This window comes from Eulemur rufifrons, chromosome 12 (genome assembly GCF_041146395.1).
Source record: "Eulemur rufifrons isolate Redbay chromosome 12, OSU_ERuf_1, whole genome shotgun sequence".
In the NCBI taxonomy this organism is placed as follows: domain Eukaryota; kingdom Metazoa; phylum Chordata; class Mammalia; order Primates; family Lemuridae; genus Eulemur; species Eulemur rufifrons.
The window spans coordinates 5,271,742-5,285,946 of NC_090994.1; positions in this window are offsets into that span (position 1 = coordinate 5,271,742).

The following is a 14,205-nucleotide window of genomic DNA, read 5'->3' on the forward strand; positions in this document are numbered from 1 at the left end:
CAAAGTGGATGACCTTTCTCAGACACACTCTTGATGGACTGTAAATCAGTCGCTTGCATCAGACTGTCCTGTCTGGTGGCTCTGAGCACGCCTTGGGCACTCTGTGGCAGGCACCTCATGCGGGGAGTTGTGCCCCATGTTGCACACACGTTGACAGGGTTTTGGAATATATATTTTTACTGTAGTATGAGAGATCCTGGGGTACAATACTTAACATTTCATAACTCTTAGCTTACAGTGGTTTAAAATGTCAAGGCCTCTCTGCTTGACTCTCTGTGTTGAATTCCTAGCTCTCAACCTCTTCAGCTGTCCTGTGCTGGCTTCCCCCACCCCTTGCCTCTGCCTGTGTGTTGTGGCCCCAGGGAAGGCATTGACCTTTTTTTTTTGTTTTGAGGACACAGAGGTTCATTGCCGATAGGTCAAACTGTTGGCACTGATGACATCTCATTTCTTACTATGGCATGTTTCCTAAATGTTTGATAGGAAAATTCCAAATTGTTGCTATTTTTATGAGCTGTGTGTGCCCTTGATCCAATCTGTGCATCCTGAGGGTTTCTCTGTGAATCTGAGTCACCTTGCCAACCCTGTCTCCAGTTTCATCACTGTGACCTGCATGCAGTGAGGGTCACAGTACCATTTAATTTACTTGACAAACTCTGCTCTATTTTTGCATTCTGACAGCTTTAGACTTCACATTTCTTATCCAGCTTTGTTTGTCTAGGGCCACAATCTTTGAGCAAGGGAGGTTTGTCACAGTGCTTGTGCTGGAACAGATGTTGAAGTTTTGACATTAGCAAGTGACAGGCTTTAGTTGAACCCCTTCTGCATCTTTTTGTGTTTTGTTGTATGGTCTTCACGTAGATTTCAGTGAGCCTTTTACTGTTTGGTGCCAGCGCCCCCACCCCCGGAGAGATGGTGTGAGCCACTCTCAGCAGGATTGAGGGAGAGTGCAGCTCCAGCCTCTACTTCTTCCTCCCACTGTTGCATCTGTCTGAGAGGGGAGGTGTTTTCCGAGCTGCAAGTGTTTATGGGGGAACACTGAGCAGCGTGGCAAAATGGAGAAATGGAACAATTTTCTGGGTTTCTCCTGAACTGTGATATTGAAGCCTTTTTCTTTGTTTGATTTGAAATACAGCATGTGAATTACACTTCCATATTCAAAAGGATCATATTAGAGTAGGCAACGTTTTGATTTTGAAGTAGACTATAAAAATGGACCAAACTATAATCAAAAGCATAAAATCAGAAACTTAAAGTCCAAGCTAAAATTCAGTCCCCACCCACTTACCTCCAATGAGTATGTGGCAGCAGCTCAGAAGTGAGGAGGGCACTGCAGTTGCCCAGGCCAAGTTCACATTCACGTTGCACTTAGTGAGAGCTCTTCTCTGCTGGGCAAACGAGTCCAGCATGGGCAAGAGACTTTTACCTGCGTTCTGTCATTTCAAAAATGAGACGATGCCAACCATTGACACAGCATGTCCTGGATGAATGATCTGTAAAATATAATAAAAGCTTATAGTTTGAGTAGAACCATGTGTGTTTGTGAGATTTCACTTTTTAATTTTCTTCTCGAAGGCTCAGTCTCACTGATGGGGTGTGCATACTGATTTTGGGTAAGTAGGGAGAAGGAGGTTCTGGCACTATAAAAAACAGTCATTTTTGCCCTCTAGCAGGAGAAAAGCAAATCAGAGTAAAGGGAAGATCACCCAAGAATTCCCAGGAAGAGGACTGGAGAACCCATAGCTCGAAGGCCGTGACATCTGAACACTAGCATTTGGAGTGTATACTTGACCCAGAATTCCCAGGGGGTCTATCTGAAATTTTGCCCAGGGTGAGGCTGCCAATGTGAAGACTTCCTGGAATGGTTTCACTGCTGCATGTGGGGCCCTGGGTCATATTCAGTTTATAGGTTTTTATTTCTTCTGTGATAGAGCTTACTCCCATGTTAGCATGTTTTCAAGAGGTATTAGGGTGAAGGGAGTGGCACAAACATACAAGTTTTTCTCCCCACTATAAAAGCATATTTGAGAACATTTGGGTTGTATTTTTCTCTAGTCAGGGCAACACCTGCATACTTTGGGGGGTTTTTTTTGGTTTTCTTTTTTTGTTTGTTTGAGACAGAGTCTCACTCTGTTGCCCGGGCTAGAGTGCTGTGACGTGAGCCTAGCTCACAGCAACCTCAATCTCCTGAGCTCAAGCCATCCTCCTGCCTCAGCCTCCTGAGTAGCTGGGGCTACAGGTATGCGCCACCATGCCCGGCTAATTTTTTTCTATATATATTTTTAACTGTCCAGATCATTTCTTTCTATTTTTAGTAGAGACGGGGGTCTCGCACTTGCTCAGGCTAGTCTCGAACTCCTGACCTTGAGCAATCCTCCTGCCTCAGCCTCCCAGAGTGCTAGGATTACAGGCGTGAGCCACTGCACCTGGCCCCCATACTTTGGTTTTAACTGCCTTAGCTACTAGAATTCTGGGGTTTAAACATTTTAGTAAATTATATAGAGAATGTAGTTTATAACCAGAATTTTCATACAGAAAAATGTAGAGATCTGTGTATATACTAGATGACTTAGCAATGCACCGAAAATACAAATGCCTATCTAATACCATCTCTTATCACTAGATTATACATACCTCTGTCTGTCTCACACACATTGATTACTTAGTTTTGTCTTTCTGGTTTCATTGTTGTATCAATTATTGGAGGAACTCTGAGCTTTCCACCTTAGTGGTTATGAATACAGGCCTGCACTATAGCCAGATGGAAAACTGGGCTCTGCCATGGGCATGTGCTGAGTGGCACTGACCCAACACTCTTCTGCATTCAACAGCCAAGGAATGGTGGCCAGGGGAAATTATTGCTCACTCTAGAAAGCCGTGTAGCATTTGCTAATTCTCAAGCTTGATGAGTGGGTGTCAATACTGAAGGCTGGAAAAAAAAGTCTCCAAAGTCAGTATTGTGTTTTGTTCCGACATCACTCCCATCTTGTAACCACTGCGGTAAAAATACAAGACTAATGGCCTGACATTTCACATCCTGCCTAGATGAGGCCTTAGCTGCCTGGCTCCTGCTGGTGTTTTGTTTTCTGCCTCAGCAGTTTGCTTTGCATAGAGGAGGCTAACATTTGCTTATGATTTCAGAAGAGAACTGGGATCTTTCAGGTGGTAAAGCTTGAAGCTTTTTGACTTTTGGTGAAGACAGAATCCAAGGTCAACAGATCAAAACTACAGACTGAAAAAGATAAAGTATTCTTAGAGGCACTGTGTGGTGCCCTTTAAACCAGCTAGGCCTGGCCAGAACTATCTTCCGCTGTGAAGCCCTTAGTTTCATGTTATGACATCCCTTCAAGACCGAATTTTTTATCCTATGGTTAGGGTGCTGGCATCAGTGAGGCTTGCATAACCCATTTCAAAACTGGAATTACTTTTAGGAGAGTCTTTGGAAAGGGAAGGAAGGTCTGAAATAGACATAGTTTAAATTTGGATACCAAAAAGGCTTTACTGGTGCCTGTGATTAGAAAATACAATACATCGATTACCTGGACTTTTTGTTGCCCTCATTGCTATCAAAACAAGACAACCGCTGAGGCAGAAGCTCATCTGTCAGGATTAAGGAGGGTAAAATCACACAGACCTCCCCGCATCTCAGCCGTCTGCCCTCCTGGCCTTCAGGGTCAGGGAGAATTGCTAAACTTCTTTCATATACATGGTTAGGTAGGTACACATGATTTCAGAATTCAAGAGGTATAAAAGGGTATAGGGTGAAAAGTATTTCCAGTCCCGCTTGGGGCAACTGATGCTACCATTGTTTAAACTCAAGGTAGAAGCTCTAGATCTGGACTGGGGCTAAGTTTGGGGGGTTTGCCTGCTTCTGCGGCTCAGCTGCAGAGGGGGCTCCTCTCTGTCCTCCCCTCTGGGTCCTGTGACCCAGGAGAAAATGCCCCGAGGCTTCCCAGGCCGCATGGGGGTTTAGGGGGAGATAATGAGTTAAGAAATGGGGAGGAACAGAGGATTAGGAGTCCCTTGGTGTCCTACCCACGAACCAGCCTCTGCTTGGACACCGAGTTACGGGATGGATTGTCTGTTCCAATTAAAGACAGTGGAGAATGAACCAAAGAAACTGAGAAAGCTGCTTGCTTTCATCTCCATTTGTGCTTGAGGGTGGGGAAGAAGCGAGTGTGTGCGTGGGTGAGGGGCAGGGGTGGTGGGAACAGGGCTGGCCTCCGGCAACCCCCTTGGATTTTCCCCCGCCTGGCCGGCTGCCTTAGCCTCCAGTGCCCGGAAAGCATGGGAGGGCAGCTGTCGTGTGGGCGAGGCTGTCTGTGAACAGTGTACCAAAGGAAAAGGAGCCACATGCCATTTTCAAGCCCAGACTTTATCTTCGAGGGTGTGGATTTTAGAATACAGCTCTGCCACTTTTCTGTGTGACTTAAGGCAGTCACTTATCTCTGCTCCTCTGTTTGCCAGAAGATGAGGAATAGGACGAGAGCCGAGATTGTAAATTCCGGCGCAGCAGGGCAGGGCAGGTAGCGATGACAATGCCAGGACAGTGCTGCTCTTCTAAACCCGCAGCTGCTGCAGCTCGGCTAAGTACCGCCGTGGGGAAATACAGTTTTGTTAGGGAAGCCAGTGAAGGAACATGCATCGAAAGAGCTGAACTTCACCGGAAAATGGAAGTGGTGGTTTTCTCCCAACCACTTCCACACGGCTCTGCTTTGTCTCCCCACCTTTCGATGACATCTTAGATGAACAGATCCGATTCTGTTGACTTTCCAATCACTTTCTGACGCCAAGAACTGTTCCATTTTAAAATGACAATTCCCTTGTAGATATGAAAAGCTCATCTCATTTAAATCAAAACTTCAATCTCACATGGAGTTCAAAACTTCAGCCCACCTCCTAGTTCAGGTCTGATTCTTCACTCTGCCTCTTCCCCAGTGCTGGCTCCTCCAGGATTGGGGCGGAGGCCAGCGAAGGCATGTTTAAGGGGGATTAGCCCACGACAGGGGCAGAGGGTAGGGGTTGTGGGAAGAAAGGAGAGTCTTTCGTGACTGGCTCTATTAGAATCTGGCTTTTGGTGGCCCTGACGCAGGCCTCGGTGCTGGTTCTTTATGCTCCCGTCTGTGGGTTCTTTGGGCGCATTAAAAGGGTCATCAGTGGCATAGTTCTCTGATCTGGGAATGCACTTCCTAGCTGAGTCCTTGCAACCTTGCATCCTTCCCCAGCCACAAGTGGCACAACCACAGCCCCTTCTGAGACTGGAGTCCACGTGCCTTGGCAGCAGCTCTCTTCAGTAAAGTCTCAACAATCAGCTCTTACTGGGAACCCAGATTTCTTCCTCTGCTTCCCCAGAGGGAAACTCCACTTGCCAAATGAGGCAAGTCCAGTTTGGCCAGCTGCTACCACTGATCCTTATCCTGCCATTGTGGGCAGTTCTAGCTCGTTTCCTGCCTTGAGAATTGTACAGGGGAGAAGCAGCATCAGTCTTTGTGGCAAAACAGGCCAAAGACTCAGCAAACCTGCACCCACCCACACCCTAGGCCCACTCCCAAGTTCTTGAAGGCTCCTCGTTTGGCTTGGGGTAGTGGGAGCAGAAGGGTCCAAGCTATCTCCCTAGGCCTGTGGATTTTCTTCAGTATAGTCCTTTAGAAGTGTCGTTTCTCATATAGCTGTTGCGGTGACTGCTTTGCTATCCTTTGGTGCAGCTTGAATTAGTGAGTCTTGCAACTGGAGTGCAGATGTACTCACCACTTCTTGCTCTCTGCTTTGAGGCGTCATGAATATCCAGTAACATAATACATTGCAAACCTAGACTTTTAGCTAACATTTCCAAATTTGTATATGTTGGCACAAAACTATTCAACATTATGTGGGCCAAACAATGCCTGTCTATGGCTGTGCGTTGCCCATGAGCTATCAGTGTTTGAGGGGTCTGGATTAGAAAGAGCTCTGGGTCTCCTCCATGAATTTGTGATTTTTCTGGATTTAGTAACGAGCCACTGAAGGAGCAGCTTCCTGGCAATGTGTCATCATGAGTGGACACCATCAGGGTCCAGGAGAAGCAAGTGATGAAGGGAAGAGCCAGCAGGTGGCAGGAGAGAACAAGCACGGGTCTCCTTGTCCATCCCGTTGACATTGCAGCTGCCCTCGAGTCCACGCTGTGCTCTTGCAGGGGTTGGGAGGTTGGACTCAGAATCTTGCTGCAAATTGCGAAAAGCTGTGCTTCTCAGCAGGTCTCAAAGCTCTTTGCCATTGAAATTTTAGAAATGTGGGGTGGAAGGTGCCTGAACCTTCTAAACCAACATCACGTGTTGATTTAAAAAGGAAATTGCTGTCAAGATACAATGCTTATATTTAAAAACAAATCTCTTTTTGTTTTGGAATCAGCTTCTATCTTTCCTTTGCACACTTCAGGCACAGGTTTCACAGAGTCATAGCCCGTGGAGGATGGAAGGGACCTAAGCCAATCTGACTCTTCTGTGACAGTCACAACACCCCTAAACACAAGACCTCAACCTTGGTGTGAACATATCCAGAGACAGAAGCTTGTGACTTGCTAAAGCCCATTTGGTTATCAGAAAGTTACTTTATTGAGCCAAAGTCGGCCTCATAGTGACTTCTACCCATCGTTCTGCCTTCTGGAGCCACAAAGGGCAAGCTAAGCTCCTCTTTCATGTGACAGCTTGAAAAGTTTGAAGACAGCTGTCAGCTGCCACCTGTGACTCCTCCTAAACATCCCATTCTCTGTGATCCAGTGTGACACTGAAGAAAAAGCGGGTGTCTGAGAACAGAGGACAGCAGAGGCCCCAACTCTCCCGTTTACCTAACTCCCAAAAAGAACAGCTTCCGAGCTGGGAAGGGTCTCCAGCCATGACCCCAGATGGCCCTCACAAGAGTACGAAAGAGATGATTCTTCTCCAAATGTAGCTGAGATCACCTGATTCTTTGGCTTGTGTTGCCAATTAAACCCACTGTCTTTTCCACACACCATGTTGATTAGATTATGCTGGGTTCTTTTTTTTTTTTTTTTTTTTTTGGAGTGGGGGAGGGTTTGGACCATGGTACAGAACTTTAGATTTATTCTTTAGATTTTTTTACTGTATAATGTAAAAAACACACAAAAGAGTGTATGAAAAGATATGTTCCTTTTCAAGGATAATAATGTAAATACCTATGTTCTATCCCCTAGGTTAAGAAATAGAACAGTACCTGCCCCTCTCAAAGCCCCCTTTGTTCACTTCCCTAATCACATCCCTGCCTCCCCCTCACTCACCTGACTTTTGTGATAATCATTCCCTTGCACAAGCAAGAGAATGTCTTATATCCCTGATGTGCACTTCCCTAAACAAGACACTGATTCTGCCTGTTTTGAAATTCATACTCATGGAATCTTTCTTCTATGACTTGCTCCTTTCACTTAGTATTACATTTTCAGTAAATTTTCCCTATTAAAGATAACTTGGTGGAATTTGCTCATTGAGCTCATTGCAGTTCTGATTATTTCCTCTAACATAATCCCTTTCATAAATATTGTCTACGTGTTTGTAAACATTCCTTGTATATCGTCATCAAAAAAATTTGGAAAAACGTTGAATGGGATAAGTCTTGGGGCAGTGCCTTGAGCAAACATCCTTTCTGGCTGAGATTAATCCATCCTTTAGCACTCTTTGGGCACACTCAACCAGTTACTAATCCTGCTGATTTTACTTTAATCTGCACTATTTTTTCCTACTTGCTCACAGGGTTATCAAAAAACACCTTGCTGGCCAGGCGTAGTGGCTCACACCTGTAATCATAGCACTCTGGGAGGCTGAGGCAGGAGGATTGCTTGAGCTCAGGAGTTCTAGACCAGCCTGAGGAAGAGGTAGACCCTGTCTCTGCTAAAAATAGGGGGAAAAAATCAGCTGGGCAACTAAAAATAGAAAAAATTGGCCGGGTGTGGTAGTGCGCGCCTGTAGTCCCAGCTCCTCGGGAGGCTGAGGCAGGAGGATCGCTTGAGCCCAGGAGTTTGAGGTTGCTGTGAGCTAGGCTGATGCCATGGCACCCTAGCCTGGGCAACAGAGTGAGACTCTGTCTCAAAACAAACAAACAAACAACCTAAAAATAACACCAAATTATATCATAAAGTAAATAAGGTAGGTTTACCTTGTTCCCAAAAGCGATAGAGAGAGCTCCTAGAAGCAAGACTTTCTGAAGGACACTAAGGAGACAGAAAAAGAAAATAACAAATGATGATTAAACATATAAAAATATGATCAGCTCTACTCATACTAAAAGAAATGTCAATTTAGCCTACACAGAGGCATCACGTCTCACCTATTGGATGGGAAAAAAGCCAGAAGTTTGACCACGTACCCTGATCCAGATAATTCCAGAAGACAGGGTGTACCAGGGGTAGAATTTTTAAAAAGATATTTTGTCTCTACCCAACAAGTTAAATCTTTGAATCCCACGAGATTTTGGATTAAGCACATAAGAAAACGGTGGATTGGAAAGGAGAAGCCCAGTCTTTGTCCCTTCCTTCTGGAAAGATCTTCCTGGCCCCAAGACTAGTTTGTGCTCTTACACTGCCCAGTGTATATTCCTAGGGTGGCATTTCTAAAATAGAATGAGGATGGGAGCAGGGATGAGAGGGACAATCATTCAACTACTGTTGTATCCCCAATGCCTGGCCCATGGTGGGTGTTCAGTAAATACTTGTTGAAGAAATGAATATATGAATAAGTGATTGAACTCTCATGTTCAGATGCAGAAAGTGAGGTTTGGAAATGCCAAGCCAGTTATTCAAGATCACCCAGCTGGGATCTCAACTGAGGTCCCTGTAGCTCCAAAGCCCAGGACCCCTGTCTGGTGATGGGGACACCACATCATTCTACTTGCCTTTGCTTTCCTAGTCCCTGGCCTCGGGCTCCGAGATGTTGACATTGGCTCTTCTGACTCACTGGGGATTGAATGCCCAGGGCCCTTGGGGGTGGTTTTATCTCCAGCTGGTCCTGCCTGGGTCTGCCAAGGTCCCACAGTGGGTTCCTGTTGGCCAAATGCCCGTAATAAAGGAGGGAGGAGGTGGGTGGGGCCACTCCTTTCCCTACCAGGCTCCTTCCACCTGTCCCTCTTTTCTTCTCCCCTCCTCAATCCCCTTGCAGCACGCACTTTCTCTGCCTCTGGCACCTGCAGAAACACAGACCTTGAGGGGTTTATGGGGGATGCAGGGAGGGAAGTTCAAGGGAGGTGGGTTGCGGGTGCCCTCGCTAATCGCTCCCTTAATGAGCAGGGGTGTGAGTTCCGTTTTGGCCGAATTCACAGAACGCCGCCGCCCTCCAGAGAGAAGTCAGGGCTGAAAGTTTAGATTATTTTGCAGCTTCAGAAGTAAACATTCACTCAAAAACCATGATGTCACCAAGGATGGTTGGCTCACCCTGCGGGGCGCTGGCAGCAAACACACGCTTTCCAGTTTGGACTCGTCCTCCCACAGCAGAGCGGCGAGAAGACCCTCCTCTCTCCCCAGGAACGATGGTGCTTCTGAAAGGAGCGCTCCCCCGTCTTTTGGCTCTGCGTGCGGGTGCGCGTGCGCATGCGCATGCGCATGTGTGCGCTGCATGCCTGCGTGCGTGCGTGCATGTGCGTGCGTGAGAGAAATAGAGTCCCTGAAACAAAGTCCTTGTTCCCTCTAGTCCGGCTCAGCCCAGGGTCTTTAATATCCACCGGAAGGCACCCGAGTGAGGGTGGCTAGTATCTATTTTGCCTTTGAGAGGCCAGCCCTGAGCCCCAGGAATCTGAGAGGAACATTTTCATCTTTATGTCGTATTCTTTCTCCTTTCCCTCTTCCACTCCTTTCCTTTTACTTTGATTTCTTCCTCATGTTGGATGTCCCTCTTTCTCCTTTTTTCTTCCTTCTGCTTTCTCTTTTCTTCTCCTTCTTACCTTAAAGCTAGTAATATCTGACCTTTATCCATTATCAAATACCAGCCTCACCTTATGCTAAATACTTTTATATGCAGTGTATCATTTCATCAGATCTCTTGTTTTCCTTTTACATCATATTTGTTTTACACAGGCAATTCTTGCTCGCTGTTAAAAAAAAAAATAGCACAGCTAAGCAAAACACAAACAAAACACACACACACACACACCAAAAAAAAAAAAAAAAAAAAAGCCAAATTTAAGTTACCCAGAATCACGTTTTGATGTATGTTCTCCTAGATATCTGCCTAAGAATGAACCCCTCAAAATCCACTAGGAGATTCTTTGGAGGTGAGAAGTCCTGGGTTTGTAGTTCAAACCCCACCTTGAATGAGCTGTGCGACCTTGAACAAGTCACCCCCACCCTGGTCTCGGTTTTCCCCGGGTTGTGTCAGCATCCTGGGAACAGGTCTGGCTGTGCCAGCTGGAAACAACACCCGTCGTCACAGGTTGAAAGACCAGATTTTTCTCTCAAGGAAGCACCAGCCTGTTGCCTTTTGCCACCATTTCAAGAATCAGACCTCAATTCTGGGACCACCCAGCCACCCCCTCCCGTTCTGTTCCCTGGGGCCTCACTCTGGCTTCTCAGCTTTCACTTTTTCTGCTGATGCAGTTGGAAACTGTGGATCTCCTGTTTTCCCTCCACCTGCACTAACAACACAAAGTGCTGCCCCCAGCACTATTCCCACGTTCCCATGTCCTCTGCCAGGCACAGGTGCCGCAGATCATGTTTAAAGGGTCCCTGGGCATGGCTCTTTCTCCCTTGATGTGCCCAGTGTGGCTGCAGGCGCGGGAGGCCCCTCTCCTGTGCGGCTCAGGTTGTTTTTTCCCCTGGAGCCTCGTGGCTAAGTTTCCATGGTCCTGTGTACAGGGACCCTGGGCCAGGGCTGCGGGTGTGGGCAGCCTTGGGGCTCTCGGTTCTTTGTGGGTTCTTGACAGGAAGGGCTTTCATGTGGGTGCCAGCTGGACTCCTGGGCCCAACTTCGGGCCTGGCAGGGCCTGAGGAGGGAGAGCTGCAAGTGTGAAAAACACTCTCTGTTTGGGAGCTGGTTGATGGAAAAGAAAGACAAGATGGGGGGACAGGCTTAGAGAAGAGAGGCCATCGTGCCCCTGGGGAAATGAGACGATTCAGCCTTTTCCACCCAAGAAGAGACCTTGGCAGAGACACAAGGTAGAAAAGTCTTTTGGGTGGAGAAGGAAAACAGTTTCTCAAGCCTGCCTTTGCTCCCTCCCTCTCCCCAGCTCACTGAGCCTAATCAGGTCAAGCACGCAGCTCCCTGCCAGACACTGTGGCATTGTTTAAAGCCACCACCTCCCCCCAGCCCCTGTCCCCTGAGAACTGAATTCCGACAAAGGAGGCCCTGAGGGACAGGCTGAGAGGACAGAAGCCTGAGGTCTCAAGGTCCCCGGAGGCAGGGTCCCGCCTCTGTGGCTCTCTCCTCCCTCCCACTGGTTATTTTTCTACCCTGGACCTGAGGGAGAAAACAAGCCAGCCCCTGGCAGACCTGGAGGCTGTTTTTGTTTACATAAGGGCACTTTCCAAACAAACTGCCCCAAAAGGTCAGCAGTAGTCCCAGGCAGTGCTGGAGCTGGGCAGTGGGTTTAGGAGGTGTGGAGAGAAAGGAAACTGCAGGCTGCCTGGGGTCAGATGACTTCACCAGAGCGGGAAGCGGCAGGCCAGGGGGCCGGGAGGGGGGCTTCCTGGAGATGGGGCTCTGAAAGACCTTGGCTACTCCTTAAAACTTAAATAGGACTTGCAGTAAGCTGTTTACCTGCCTTCCAGCACACCCAACAGTGTCACAGAGAGGCCGGATCCCTGGGCAGGGCCCAAGTGAGACTGGCCTGGGAGGCTGGATCTGCCACTGCCTTTGGCTTCACCCCCTGCAGGACTCTGCCTGGTGGCACCAAAGGGGAAGAACTCTGAGGTTCCTACTGACACATATTCTACTACTGACATGAATCCCACCCTACAATCTTATAGTCTTTTCTTAAATGGTCAGTTCTCTTTGAAGAAAATTCAGAGAAGAAAAAAATCCGTACATTTTAATACTTACCTCCTTATCTACCCCTGCTCTCCATTCCTTCTTGCAGATCCAAGTTTCTATCTGATATTTCCAGTTAACATGAAGAATATCCTTTAGCAGTTTTTATAGTGCATACATACTGGCTATGAATTCTGTGAGCTTTCATTTTTTCTGAAAATGTCTTTCGTTTTCTTTCACTTTTGAAGGATATTTTCACTGGATATAAAATTCTGCATGGACAGAATTTTTCTTTGAAAATGGCAAAGATTTCAGATTTCTGGTTCTGAGGACATAGCTGAAGCAGCACAGGATTGGAGGTGCTCCTTAGGAAGCACTGCCCAAGGTGGGCCTGGGGGGGTTCTGGGTATGGCTGCGAGGGGTAAAATTGTCGGAAACTTACAGCAAGAGAGTCAGCTCATTTCCCCTGGCTCTGCAATGCCTCTCGGTAGTTTTAGTGCCTGCGACCACTTCTGCAAGGTGACACAGAGCCTTTTGGTGGATGGCGGTTCTCAGAGGCCTTGGTAAATGTTTGATAAGGATAATTTAAATGACAAGAGCTGTAGAGTGGAGAACATGTCGTCATGCAGCTCTGACTAGGCAGCTGGAGACTGCAGTCTGATGAAGCGCCAGTCTCTTCTGCCTTCCATTCACTCTCTGGGAAGTGCACTGCCCTAGAACTTGCTAGAAGAAAGGATCCTTTTACAGATACTGAATGTCCACCATAAAGAAATCCTCCGATAGTTATCTGAGGGTTGCTCTTTTTTTTTTTAAACAAGGTAAACTTTACATACTATAAAATTTACCCATTTTAAATGCATAATACAATGATTTGTAGTGTACTTATAGAGTTGTGCAACCACCCGCAAAATATTATTTTAGGACATTTCCATCACCTCAAAAGAAAATCTCAGCCCATTTACACTCATTTTCCGTTCCTACCTCCAGCCCATGGCAACCGTTAATCTCCTTTCTGTCTGTCTAGATTTGCCTATTCTAGACAATTCATATAAACGGAATCATATAACATGTGAAAAAAAAACTTCACATATTTCATTCCATTGTTTCTGATCTCTTCACTGCTTCTGATAAGAGCCAGTGATTTTTAATAACATTGTTCCTCTATATGTAATGTGTCTCTTATTCTCTGATTGTTTTAAATATTTTCTCTTTATCCCTAGTTTTGAGCAATTTGAGTAGTCCAAGTGCATAGGTGTGATTTTTCTTTGTATTTGTCTTCAAGTTTTTCCTCTGAGTGTCCAATTCGTGTGTGTTAGACCATTTTATATTTCCTCATATGCCCGTGAAGTTTTGTTTATTTGCTATATTTTTTATCTTTATTTTTCAGTTTGGATAACTTCTATTGATTTGCCTTTAAGTTTATTGTCTTTTGCCTTTTTCCATTTCCAATGTGCTATTAAATTTGTCCAGTGAGTACTTTATTTCATTTATTGTAATTTTCACTTTTAAAATTTCCATTTGTTCTTTTCTAAAACTTCCATTTCTCTGCTGAGATTCCCTAGTTTGTCACTCATCATGGCCATATTTTCCTTCTAAAAAACAACTCCAGAACAGATGTTAGGACGCCCTCTTTGAGTTTCCATAGGGAACCCAAACACCTTGAGACTCTGGCTCCCTGGGAAGGCCACTGTTGTCACCACGTTGCACATTCACTTTTCAAGGCCAGCCAGGGCCCAGAACGTCCCGTGAAGGGACCCAAGAGTCTCCTGTATTTCCACACTTAGGGGCCCCACCGCCACCCAGGTAGTGCTGGACCTAGAATGAGTTGGGGAGCATTCCTTTCCCTTCCATTTTCTGGAAGAATTTGTGTAGAATTTGTATTATTTCTTCCTTAAATGTTTGGCAGAATTCACCAGTTAGGTCACATTGGTTGATAGTAATGTTTGAGACTTCCATATCCTTACTGCTTTTCTGTTTACTTATTCTATCAATTGTTGACAGAGGGATGTTGTTGTTTTGGCTTTGTTACTATAGGTCTAGTGGTTTTACTTTTAAGTTATGACTTTTCTGGTGTCTCAACTGAATGCGTGGGATGTTTGGCAAGGCCCAGCTGGTCAGACCTCCAAAATCTCCCACCACTGGACACCGTTAGCATCTCCAGACAGCCCACAGATCCCCCCAGCTGCACATTCAGGCCAACAACTCAACGGGAAGTCCGTGCAGATAGCTGAGCTCCTCTGCACAGCTCCCTGTCTCCCAGTCC